This window comes from Xenopus tropicalis, chromosome 8 (assembly GCF_000004195.4).
Source record: "Xenopus tropicalis strain Nigerian chromosome 8, UCB_Xtro_10.0, whole genome shotgun sequence".
NCBI classification, from domain to species: domain Eukaryota; kingdom Metazoa; phylum Chordata; class Amphibia; order Anura; family Pipidae; genus Xenopus; species Xenopus tropicalis.
In genome coordinates this window covers 15,355,573-15,367,999 of record NC_030684.2, presented here as the reverse complement: position 1 = coordinate 15,367,999, position 12,427 = coordinate 15,355,573, and the positions used below count along the sequence as shown (strand labels likewise).

General features: G+C 42.0%; 2 long non-coding RNA genes across 2 annotated transcripts; both read left to right on the top strand.

Annotated features, from left to right (window-relative positions):
* Nucleotides 1–445: 445 nt before the first annotated feature.
* Nucleotides 446–1,131, top strand: LOC116407005. Its single transcript, XR_004219972.1, has 3 exons — nt 446–488; nt 651–739; nt 1,092–1,131. It is a non-coding gene; the product is annotated as an uncharacterized LOC116407005 (long non-coding RNA).
* A 4,703-nt stretch (nt 1,132–5,834) lies between these two features.
* Nucleotides 5,835–8,041, top strand: LOC105946075. Its single transcript, XR_004219986.1, has 2 exons — nt 5,835–5,878; nt 7,407–8,041. It is a non-coding gene; the product is annotated as an uncharacterized LOC105946075 (long non-coding RNA).
* The last annotated feature ends 4,386 nt before the right edge of the window (nt 8,042–12,427 follow it).

Sequence of the window (12,427 nt, the reverse complement as noted above, 5' to 3'; positions counted from 1 at the left end):
ATAAACCCAGTTATGAATGGGTATTTTTGTAACATGAGAGAAGCACAGAAGGTATAGGAGGAACTTGTGAAACAGGGTGGAAGGCTTTGGGCTGGAAAATGGAAGCCAAACTGTGAATGTTGTGGCAAAATACAGCTTTACAGCTACTTACTGGGTATTTCTCCGAGAGTGGGGTGATGTTATCCTCCTGAGGAAGAGAAAAAAAAGGGTTTAATCAGAGCAACTCATTTTGCTCAACTGCTAACATTATATTTTGTAGAACAAGGAAAGGATTCATTCATTCTTAAAGTAAATCCCCAGCTAACGGAGAACCCTCTGTATGAAAAAATCCTCTGATTGCAGGACTATGTATAGTGAAGCCTGGATCTTTGCTTTAGTCTGCATGTTCTAGAAGGGCAAAGAGAGATGTGGAAGGTCTGAGAGGCTGTAACGGAGGCAAAAAGTGGTGACCAACTGCCCCACTGAGCACTTGTGCATTTAACATTCAGGTAAGAGTGGAATGGGGCCTACATAAGAGTTTGTATGATGTGGTGGGATAGGGGGCCTGCACGGGGCCCGAATAGGTTTAAAATGGTTTAATGATATATTGAGAGAAAAGTATTAAATTCAGCTCAAACCTCCTTAATCTCCTCCACCTTCTTCTCACTCAGTTTTGTTGCTGAGCTCTCCGTTTGGCCGGTGTCAGTGCCAGTTTCCATCGGTGACTCCTGGGAAATATAAATACAGTTTGGCAACATTAGTAAGTACAGAGCCCCAGTGGCTCCCTGCTCCCTTACTTGTGCATTTGATTGGTGGCTGCAAACTCTGCAGAACCTAACCCCCCAATGTTAGTGTTAGTCTGAGGGGCTTAAATTGCCAACTCAAAGTGGCTTTTTTTGTTTGGTATTTAATTCATTGCTGCTTACCTCAATGGTCTCTAGCTGAGGTTCCTCACAGCTTTCCAAGGGTTCCTAGTTAAAGAAGAAAACATCATTGTATAAGATCAACTCAATTCAGTAGAGAATATGATCAAATAAATCTGTTCAATTACTTTAATTATATAATGAATTATGATCAGTGTCTTTTTCTTCTCATTGGTTATTACCTTGTAGCTGCTCGCCTCAGCTGGTTCTTCACAATCCTGGATAAAAGACAGAAAAATGCAAGTACATTTAATAAATGGTATCAGTTTAAGCAATAACTGCACCATTTTTTGCTCAACCACAACTTGAGGCTGTAAATGAGCCCGACACAGTGGTGCTTATTTACTTGTATAGGGTGAATGGCAGATGTGGTGGATTCTCGGCCTGAGATTAAACTCAGACTGAATATCTTCCCCCTGTACCCCAAAAAGCTTATTGCCTGCACCTGGAGCCATTGTGTTGGCTGGAGCTATACTCAGGAGTTTCCCACCAAAATCCACTCTGTTTGCCTGAACCCAAGGCAGCGCAATGGCTTCGGGGCGCCGGCACATCAAGTATTTAGGGACATGGGGTCGGATTCCCAGCCTGTGTTAACAAATTGCCCCCCCAAAGTGAATCTAAAATGTCTTTCTCTATTGTGACCCTATTATTTTTTCTTACCTGGCAGATGTCCGGTTCCAGGATTCCTGAGTCTCCTTAATAAAGAAAAAGGTAAGAGAAAGATGTTTCACGTTGTAATAAAGAAGCTAATATACAGTCTTACATAAAATATAGGGGGATTTTTATTTGCCCCTACTCTCCCCTCCCTGGCAGTAGCCTATGAGTTACATTGTATGAGGGTATGTAATCATAGCAGCCAATCATATTTTTTTCATTTTCTAATTTATACAAGATAGAAGACCGCTAAGTAACAGATGCTGACTGGTTGGTATGGGCAACTGCATTTGGGCAAGTTAGCCTCAGTTACACTATGTTAGTAGATAAGGTTCCCTGTTAGGTAAATGTGATTATTATCCTTTACAGATATTATTCATGAACCCTGTAGCTCAAATAAAAACACATTGGGACCCCTGCAAACTTTTTGGCCCCCGTACCTCACAGGTGTTGATGGGAGGGTCCTCCTGCTCTTCCAAGGGTTCCTGGTTAAGAAGGAAAACCTCAGATCAGCAGAGAAGATGATAAAAATGCATCTTTTTCATTCATGTGTTATTTTCTGCTTACCTGTGAGTGGCAGGGGCCGGTGTCGGGGCTCTCCTGCTCAATCACTTCTTCATCCTTTTTAAGACAGAAAAATAAGATTGTAAAACAAATTCTCAAGGCTGAAGGGAAAGTCTTATTTGATATAATTATATGAGAAATAGAAGGAGTATGTTGCTGTGTAACACAGGGCATAATAAGGAGGTGGGACAGACTCACCAACGCTGAAGTCGTCGGTACCTAACAAATTGCCCCCCCAAAGTGAATCTAAAATGTCTTTCTCTATTGTGACCCTATTATTTTTTCTTACCTGACAGTTCTCCGTGTCCAGGATTTCTGGAGTCTCCTTAATAAAGAAAAGGTAAGAGAAAGATGTTGCACGTTGTAATAAAGAAGCTAATATACAGTCTTACATAAAATATAGGGTGATTTTTATTTGCCCCTACTCTCCCCGGCAGTAGCCTATGAGTTACATTATATGAGTGGATGTAATCATAGCAGCCAATCATGTTTTTTTCATTTTCTAATTTATACAAGATAGAAGACCACTAAGTAACAGATGCTGACTGGTTGGTATGGGCAACTGCATTTGGGCAAGTTAGCCTCAGTTACACTATGTTAGTAGATAAGGTTCCCTGTTAGGTAAATGTGATTATTATCCTTTACAGATATTATTCATGAACCCTGTAGCTCAAATAAAAACACATTGGGACCCCTGCAAACATTTAGGCCCCCGTACCTCACAGGTGTTGATTGGAGGGTCCTCCTGCTCTTCCAAGGGTTCCTGGTTAAGAAAGAAAACCTCAGATCAGCAGAGAAGATGATAAAAATGCATCTTTTTCATTAATTAATCTTGCAACAAAATGCATTTCAGAAAATATAATTAAGGCTATAATAAAAAAGTGCACTGAAACCTTTAGCTCAAACCGTATTAAAGGCTTTAGGGTAATAACACACAGGATGTTTTGTCACCTGTGATAAATCTTGGCTACCGTGGGTGACAAACCAGCCCTTGTGCCCCTCCCGCTGGCTAATGTGCAAATTGCGGGTGGGAAACATGTGGCACAGCTACTTTCCCAAATAGCCCAACGTTTTCTCAAGGGGCAACTTCAGGCTACTTGGCAAAGTAACCGCGCCGTGTGTGTTTTCCCACCAGCGATTTGCACTTTAGCCGGTGGGAGGGGAGATTAAGTCGCCTGCAGTAAAGCGAGTTTTATCCCGGGCGACTATTCTCCTGGTGTATCATTAGTTTGAGTATTTATTTCCCTTTCAAAGAGTTCAGGCTGGCAGGTGTTAGTGCCATATTCCTGAGGTATCTGGGGGAGTTAATATATATTAATAAATGAACTGTACCCACAATTAAAGAAGAAATGCAACACCCAAACGTCTACATTTGCATTACCCATAAATCAGAGCTACGTAGTGGGGTGGATGGTTGTTACATTTGGTTCTGGCCTTTCTGTTAAGAAACAACTAACATTTAGGCATGGGTGGAATGGGGCCTATATAGGAGTTTGGGAGATGTAGGGGCCCAAATAGGTTTAAAAAGCTATAATGTTATATTGAGGGCAAAATGATCATTCAAAATACAATTCATTGCTGCTTACCTCAAAGGTCTCTAGCTGAGGTTCCTCACAGCTTTCCAAGGGTTCCTAGTCAAACAAGAAAACATCATTGTATAAGATCAACTCAATTCAGTAGAGAATATAATCAAATAAATCAATTTTATTACTATAATTATATAATGAATTATGATCAGTGTCTTTTTTCTCTCATTGGTTATTACCTTGTAGCTGCTCGCCTCAGCTGGTTCTTCACAATCCTGGTTAAAAGACAGTAAAATGCAAGTACATTTAATAAATGGTATCAGTTTGTGCATTATAGCTTTTCCCAAGCAAAAGTTTGGGAAGTAGGCGGTGCCTAACAAATTGCCACCCCAAAGTGATTCTAAAATGTTTTTCTCTATTGTGACCCTATTATTTTTCCTTACCTGACAGATGTCCATTGTGAGGATTTCTGGAGTCTCCTGATTAAAAAAAAAGTAAGAGAAAGATGTTGCACATTGTATTTTTTCTTTTTTTAAGAAGTTAATATACAGTCTTGCATAAAATATAGGGTGATATTTATTTGCCCCTACTCTCCCCTCCCCGGCAGTAGCCTATGAGTTACATTGTAGGAGTGGATGTAATCATAGCAGCCAATCATATTTTTTTCATTGTCTTATTTATACAAGATAGAAGTCCGCTAAGTAACAGAAGCTGACTGGTTGGTATGGGCAACTGCATTTGGGCAAGTTAGCCTCAGTTACACTATGTTAGTAGATAAGGTTCCCTGTTAGGTAAATATGAATATTATCCTTTACAGATATTATTCATGAACCCTGTAGCTCAAATAAAAACACATTGGGACTCCTGCAAACATTTAGGCCCCCGTACCTCGCAGGTGTTGATGGGAGGGTCCTCCTGCTCTTCCAAGGGTTCCTGGTTAAGAAAGAAAACCTCAGATCAGCAGAGAAGATGATAAAAATGCATCTTTTTCATTCATGTGTTATTTTCTGCTTACCTGTGAGTGGCAGGGGCCGGTGTCGGGGCTCTCCTGCCCAGTCACTTCTTCATCCTGTTTAAGACAGAAATAAAGATTGTAAAAATATTTCTCAAGGCTGAAAGTAAAGCAAAGTGTGGGAAAGTGTTATTTGATATAAATATATGAGAAATAGAAGATGTATGTTGCTGTGTAACACAGGGCATAATAAGGAGGAGGGACAGACTCACCAACGCTGGTTGTCGGTACCTAACAAATTGCCCCCCCAAAGTGAATCTAAAATGTCTTTCTCTGTTGTGACCCTATTATTTTTTCTTACCTGACAGATCTTCATGTCCAGGATTTCTGGAGTCTCCTGATTAAAAAAAGGTAAGAGAAAGATGTTGCACACTGTTATTTCTGTTTTAAAGAAGCTAATATACAGTCTTACATAAAATATAGGGTGATTTTTATTTGCCCCTACTCTCCCCTCCCCGGCAATAGCCTATGAGTTACATTGTATGAGTGTATGTAATCATAGCAGCCAATCATGTTTTTTTCATTTTCTAATTTATACAAGATAGAAGACCGCTAAGTAACAGATGCTGACTGGTTGGTATGGGCAACTGCATTTGGGCAAGTTAGCCTCAGTTACACTATGTTAGTAGATAAGGTTCCCTGTTAGGTAAATATGAATATTATCCTTTACAGATATTATTCATGAACCCTGTAGCTCAAATAAAAACACATTGGGACTCCTGCAAACATTTAGGCCCCCGTACCTCGCAGGTGTTGATTGGAGGGTCCTCCTGCTCTTCCAAGGGTTCCTGGTTAAGAAAGAAAACCTCAGATCAGCAGAGAAGATGATAAAAATGCATCTTTTTCATTCATGTGTTATTTTCTGCTTACCTGTGAGTGGCAGGGGCCGGTGTCGGGGCTCTCCTGCCCAGTCACTTCTTCATCCTGTTTAAGACAGAAATAAAGATTGTAAAAATATTTCTCAAGGTTGAAAGTAAAGCAAAGTTTGGGAAAGTGTTTTTTGATATAAATATATGAGAAATAGAAGGTGTATGTTGCTGTGTAACACAGGGCATAATAAGGAGGAGGGACAGACTCACCAACGCTGGTTGTCGGTACCTAACAAATTGCCTCCCCCAAAGTGAATCTAAAATGTCTTTCTCTGTTGTGACCCTATTATTTTTCCTTACCTGACAGATCTTCATGTCCAGGATTTCTGGAGTCTCCTGATTAAAGAAAAGGTAAGAGAAAAATGTGCTCGTTGTAATAAAGAAGCTAATATACAGTCTTGTATAAAATATAGGGTGATTTTCATTTGCCCCAACTCTCCTCCCCTCTCTTACGCTTACCCGGCAGTTCTCTATCGCCGGCTTCAAGTCTGGCTCTGTATTCTCCTCCTAAGAGAAATAAAGTTACCTGATCAGTTTACTATAACTCTGTAGTTTAGTATCTAAAAAAGACCCGGTACAATACAAATTCACTAAACTACCAAAAACCAAACCATTTCATGTATATTTTTTACTACTTACTTGGCAGGTGTTTTTGCCAGGGATTTCTGGTTGTTCCTGGTAAAGAGATAAAAGTCAAGTTATCAAATTAACTGAGCTTTTTAGAAAGAAGTTAAAATCAGTTATATGTAATATTCAGGGACAGGTGTTTTATTATTGAATTATTTATTACTCACGTGGCAAACGGCGTTGCCAGGTCCAAATGATGGTACCAGCTTAAACCTGGCGCACTTTTTGCCAGTCAAAAAAAGTCATATAAAGTTTTATACGTTTATGGTTTTTAAAAAAAAAATCTTGAATTTTCCTTGGATAACTTTAATACAGGTATTGGACCCCTTATCCGGAAACCCATTATCCAGAAAGTTCCGAATTACGGAAAGGCCATCTCACATAGACTCCATTTTAATCAAATAATTCACATTTTAAAAAAATATTTCCTTTTTCTCTCTAATAATTAAACAAAACCTTGTACTTGATCCCAACTAAGATATAATTACCCCTTATTGGGGCAGAACAGCCCTATTGGGTTTATTTAATGGTTAAATGATTCCCTTTTCTCTGTAATAATAAAACAGTACCTGTACTTGATCCCAACTAAGATATAATTACCCCTTATTGGGGGCAGAACAGCCCTATTGGGTTTATTTAATGGTTAAATGATTCCCTTTTCTCTGTAATAATAAAACAGTACCTGTACTTGATCCCAACTAAGATATATTTATTCCTTATTGGAGGTAAAACAATTCTATTGGGTTTAATTACCGTTTAAATAATGTTTTTAGCCAACTTTAGGTAGGAGATCCGAATTACGGAAAGACCCCTTATCCGGAAAACCCCAGGTCCCGAGCATTCTGGATAATGGGTCCCATACCTGTAAATTGGCCCCTATGTACATAGTGCATCAAGGTTATTTAGCATAGAAATCTATAGGCAAGGAAATAACACGGCTTTGATAACACAAGTAGGTAGGAAAATGGTGTTCCATGTGCTCTTGGTACGAAACGCGTAAGGCTTCTTGTTTTTACATATGGATCCAATAAAATTTATACATTTTTAATGTAAACTACTTTTGTTGCTGCATTTCTCAACTTTGTTGAAAAAATCCGGAATGCCTGCCCTTTCTATTTTTGATTTTCCCATGATGGCTCCCTATGCTGAGAGGTCTGGGGCATGAGCACCTGGACCCACCACAACTGTGGGTAAGAGATATTTTTACACTCAACCTTGTGTGATTACTTCTTGTTTTGTTTTTGATTCATAGGAAAATGATGTTGCCCAGTTCTTACCATGGCAGATTCAGGGGTGGGATTATCTGCCCGCTTTCGTTTCCTCTGTAATGAAGAAAAAAAGTTTTATCAGAGAAAATAAATGCACAAATAGGAAAGCTATAATGCAATAAATGGAGGAGTGAGTATTGAGTGACACATGAGGGATTTGGTGCAAACACAAGTATGACACTGTGTATCCCCTACACTAAAGCGGAATCAGCACTAGTGATAGTTGGGGGCACAATTAGGCTTTCCACCTTTTGTTATGTCTAATACCGGCCAGGGTGGGGGCATGTTTGCTAAGGGGCGGCACCCAGGATACGGGGCATGATGCAAATAGGGGCGGAGTAATGATATCCCCGCCCACATCAAGTGAACCTAGCAGTGCAGGGTAGGGAGGCAAGTTGGGGGAGGGAATTGGAGGTGACGGGGTGGATCAGAGGCGATTGGAGGTTGGCTGGGGCCGGAGGACTAATTATTATAAATTTACAAGTACATTGCCGGTACATTTGCTGGCGAGATCCTGTAGAAGTCACTGGGAAGTGTCATAGTGAAACATTCCAACTATTCCAGTCTTAATTTTTTGAGCTTTGCGACCCATTAAAAAATGTTAAAATGATGAATTTTAGGTATTCGTGTTGTTTCGATCTTTGATCACATTTTTAATAAATAGATTTTTTTAAATAAATATGGTAACATTCGCAGTTAGTAAGTTTAGTCGAAGTAGAAAAAAAATGCAAAAAAGACACAAATATGAAATATGCCCCTTAGTCTGAGCTGCGGGCAGTCTATCAGGTCATGTGATTAGGTGTTCCCTTTCCATTTGCCCCTCCATGAAGTTTCCCACAGAATGAAATATGTCCTGTTACAGCAGAAAGAGATGAAGCCCTTACCTTGCCGAAGCAAGAGAAACAGCACTTCAGCCGCTTGAACATGTTGTTTCTGTGAAGACAAAATGAAAGACATCACTTTAGCATTTCCCAATACTGTGTTCTATGTACAATTTATTTTTTCATGCGGGCGAGACTTGCTGTAGGAGAAATCATAAACTGGATTTGCTACATTACCTCTCAAATGGAGCTCCAGGTGCTGGAAAAAAAGATGGACCGGGGGGGCCGGCCGGCCGGCCCAGGGCCGGGGAACCCTAAGCGGCCCCCTCAATAGGCGCTGGCTCTCCTCTAGGCTCGTTCACTAAGGGTGGAAAAGGTGAACTGAGGAGAAACCAGAAAAAAAAATATCCAAAAAGGTGGATAAGCGCCGAAGTCGCTAACCAGTCACACACTGTAGCAATCTGTATAGAGACGGGAATAAAAAGGGCAAGTCAGCTTCACGGATAATGCATTTACCCTTTTAAGGTGCAACATTGGATCAGGGGCCCCATTCAAAGTGTTCCCCCAAATCTCACGCTTACTGACACTCAGGCCGGGATTCCATGTGGTACCTAGGGGGTTAAATTGGTACTAGGGCTAATTTACTAACATAGGTGCCTAAATGCAAGTTGCAGTTGCCAATAGCAACCAATCAGTAATTGGCTGCTACCATTCCCCTAAGGGGCATCACCATCATTTCAGAAGCACTGATTTAGATTTACCCCCTGCAATAGTAAGAAATAGTAAATCAGGCCCTGTGTCCATGGTAAGTGCAAGTACATTCAGTTACACATTAAGGTTGGTACATAAGGGCAGGGCAGATACCCGGGGGCAGAGGGGCAAAACTCTTAGCAGCCTGTCAGTACTGCCCAACCCTGGGTCTGTGTCTCCCAACCAGCGCTGGGAGTAAAGGCGCCTGCAAAGCCCATTTTAGGGGAAAATTCTCCCAATTCACTAAAATCGTTGACAGGAGCAACATCCCCTAGTCTGGGGGGGGGAGTCACCCAACTATTGCCCCTCTTTTTAGCTAAAATAAGGGTTTTTAGGCAAAACATCTACTACAGGAGAGATGCTTGCTTACCTCTCCCCACAATGGCAACCAATGGACTCTACCAACTGTCACTTTCCTAGAGTGAAGGCAGCTCTCATCATATGACAAATTTTTATGGGCTTTATTTGCCCTTAGATGTGCAGTATATACATTGTATGTACTTATTGTGTACCCAGGTTGGTACATAAGGGCAGGGCAGATACCCGGGGGCAGAGGGGCAAAACTCTTAGGAGCCTGTCAGTACTGGGGACAACAAGCCCATTTTAGTGGAAAATTCTCCAAATTCACTAAAACCAGTGACAGGAGCAACATCCCCTAGTCTGGGGGGGGGGGAGTCACCCAACTATTGCCCCTCTTTTTTAGCTAAAATAAGGGTTTTTAGGCAAAACATCTATCAGAGGAGATGTACACTTACCTCTCACCACAATGGCAACCAACGGACTGTACCAACTGTCACTTTCCTAGGGGGAAGGCAGCTCTCATCACATTGACATAACAATGCAGGCGCTGCTGTTAAAGGTTAAGGGGTATAGTTATCATGCTGTGTAAAAAGTGGAGAGAAGCATTACCGGTGATGTAGCCCAGGGCAACGAATAAGCAATTAGATTTCAACAGCTAGAAAACCAAATCAAAGCATCTGATTGGCTGCTATGAACAACATCACCGGGGATGTTTTACTCCACTTTTTACACAGCATGATAAATATACCCCTAAGTGTACCCTTTTGATGAGTGAGGTTTATATGGGCTTTGTTTGCTCTTAGATGGGCAGTACATACTGTAACTATAAACCCAGTGAGAATGAGGAATGAATGCATATTGGGGAGTTGTATCAGGAGTCAGAACCAGCAGTGCAGAGAAGAGAAAGTGAGAGACAGACACAGTGACAGTTACACATAACTATAAACCCAGTGAGAATTAGGAATGAATGGGTATTGGGAAATTTTGTCAGGAGTCAGAACCAGCAGTGCAGAGAAGTTAAAGGGACAGAAACAGTGAGAGTTACACATAACTATAAACCCAGTGAGAAAAAGGAATTAATTGATATTGGGAAGTTGTATCAGGAGTCAGAACCAGCAGTGCAGAGAAGGGAAAGGGACAGACACAGTGAGAGTTACACATAACTATAAACCCAGTGAGAATGAGGAATGAATGGAAATTGGGGAGTTGTATCAGGAGTCAGAACCAGCAGTGCAAAGAAGGGAAAGGGACAGACAGACACTGTGACAGTTACACATAACTATAAACCCAGTGAGAATGAGGAATGAATTGATATTGGGAAGTTGTATCAGGAGTCAGAACCAGCAGTGCAGAGAACATAAAGGGACAGAGAGACACGGTGACAGTTACACTTAACTATAAACCCAGTGAGAATGAGGAATTAATTGATATTGGGAAGTTGTATCAGGAGTCAGAACCAGCAGTGCAAAGAAGGGAAAGGGACAGACAGACACTGTGACAGTTACACATAACTCATAAAACCCAGTGCAGAATGAGGAATGGAATTGATATTGGGAAGTTGTATCAGGAGTCGAACCAGCAGTGCAGAGAAGGAAAGGGACAGACAGACACAGTGACAGTTACACATAACTATAAACCCAGTGAGAAGGAGGAATGAATGGGTATTGGGAAGTTTTATCAGGAGTCAGAACCAGCAGTGCAGAGAACATAAAGGGACAGACAGACACTGTGACAGTTACACATAACTATAAACCCAGTGAGAATGAGGAATTAATTGATATTGGGAAGTTGTATTTGGAGTCAGAACCAGCAATGCAGAGAAGGGAAAGGGACGGACAGACACAGTGACAGTTACACATAACTATAAACCCAGTGAGAATGAGGAATGAATGGATATTGGAAAGTTGTATGAGGAGTCAGAACCAGCAGTGCAGAGAAGGGAAAGGGACAGACACAGTGACAGTTACACATAACTATAAACCCAGTGAGAATGAGGAATGAATGGATATTGGGGAGTTGTATCAGGAGTCAGAACCAGCAGTGCAGAGAAGGGAAAGGGACAGACAGACACTGTGACAGTTACATATAACTATAAACCCAGTGAGAATGAGGAATGAATGGATATTGGGGAGTTGTATCAGGAGTCAGAACCAGCAGTGCAGAGAAGGGAAAGGGACAGACAGACACTGTGACAGTTACATATAACTATAAACCCAGTGAGAATGAGGAATGAATGGATATTGGGGAGTTGTATCAGGAGTCAGAACCAGCAGTGCAGAGAAGGGAAAGGGACAGACAGACACAGTGACAGTTACACATAACTATAAACCCACTGAGAATGAGGAATGAATGGATATTGGGGAGTTGTATCAGGAGTCAGAACCAGCAGTGCAGAGAAGGGAAAGGAACAGACACACACAGTGACAGTTACACATAACTATAAACCCAGTTAGAATGGGTACTGGGAATGCCAGGGGGGCTGTAAGGTGCCAGAGACAGTCACTATTTATTGGGCTGGGGGGGCTGTTTGTGCCTCTGGGTACTGGGAATGCCAGGGGGGGCTGTAATGTGCCACAGACAGTCACTATTTATTGGGCTGGGGGGGCTGTTTGTGCCTCTAGGTTGGAATGCCAGGGGGGCTGTAAGGTGCCACAGACACTCACTATTTCTTGGGCTGGGGGGGGCTTTTGTTCCTCTTGGTACTGGAATGCCAGGGGGGCTGTAAGGTGCCACAGACAGTCACTATTTATTGGGCTGGGGGGGGGGGCTGTTTGTGTCTCTGGGTACTTGGAATGCCAGGGGGGCTGTAAGGTTCCACAGACAGTCACTATTTATTGGGCTGGGGGGGCTGTTTGTGCCTCTGGGTACTGGGAATGCCAGGGGGGCTGTAAGGTTCCACAGACAGTCACTATTTATTGGGCTGGGGGGGCTGTTTGTGCCTCTGGGTACTGGGAATGCCAGGGGGGCTGTAAGGTGCCACAGACAGTCACTATTTATTGGGCTGGGGGGGCTGTTTGTTCCTCTGGGTACTGGGAATGCCAGGGGGGCTGTAAGGTGCCACAGACAGTCACTATTTATTGGGCTGGGGGGGGGCTGTTTGTGCCTCTGGGGTAGGGCTGTAGGGCAAATGCCAT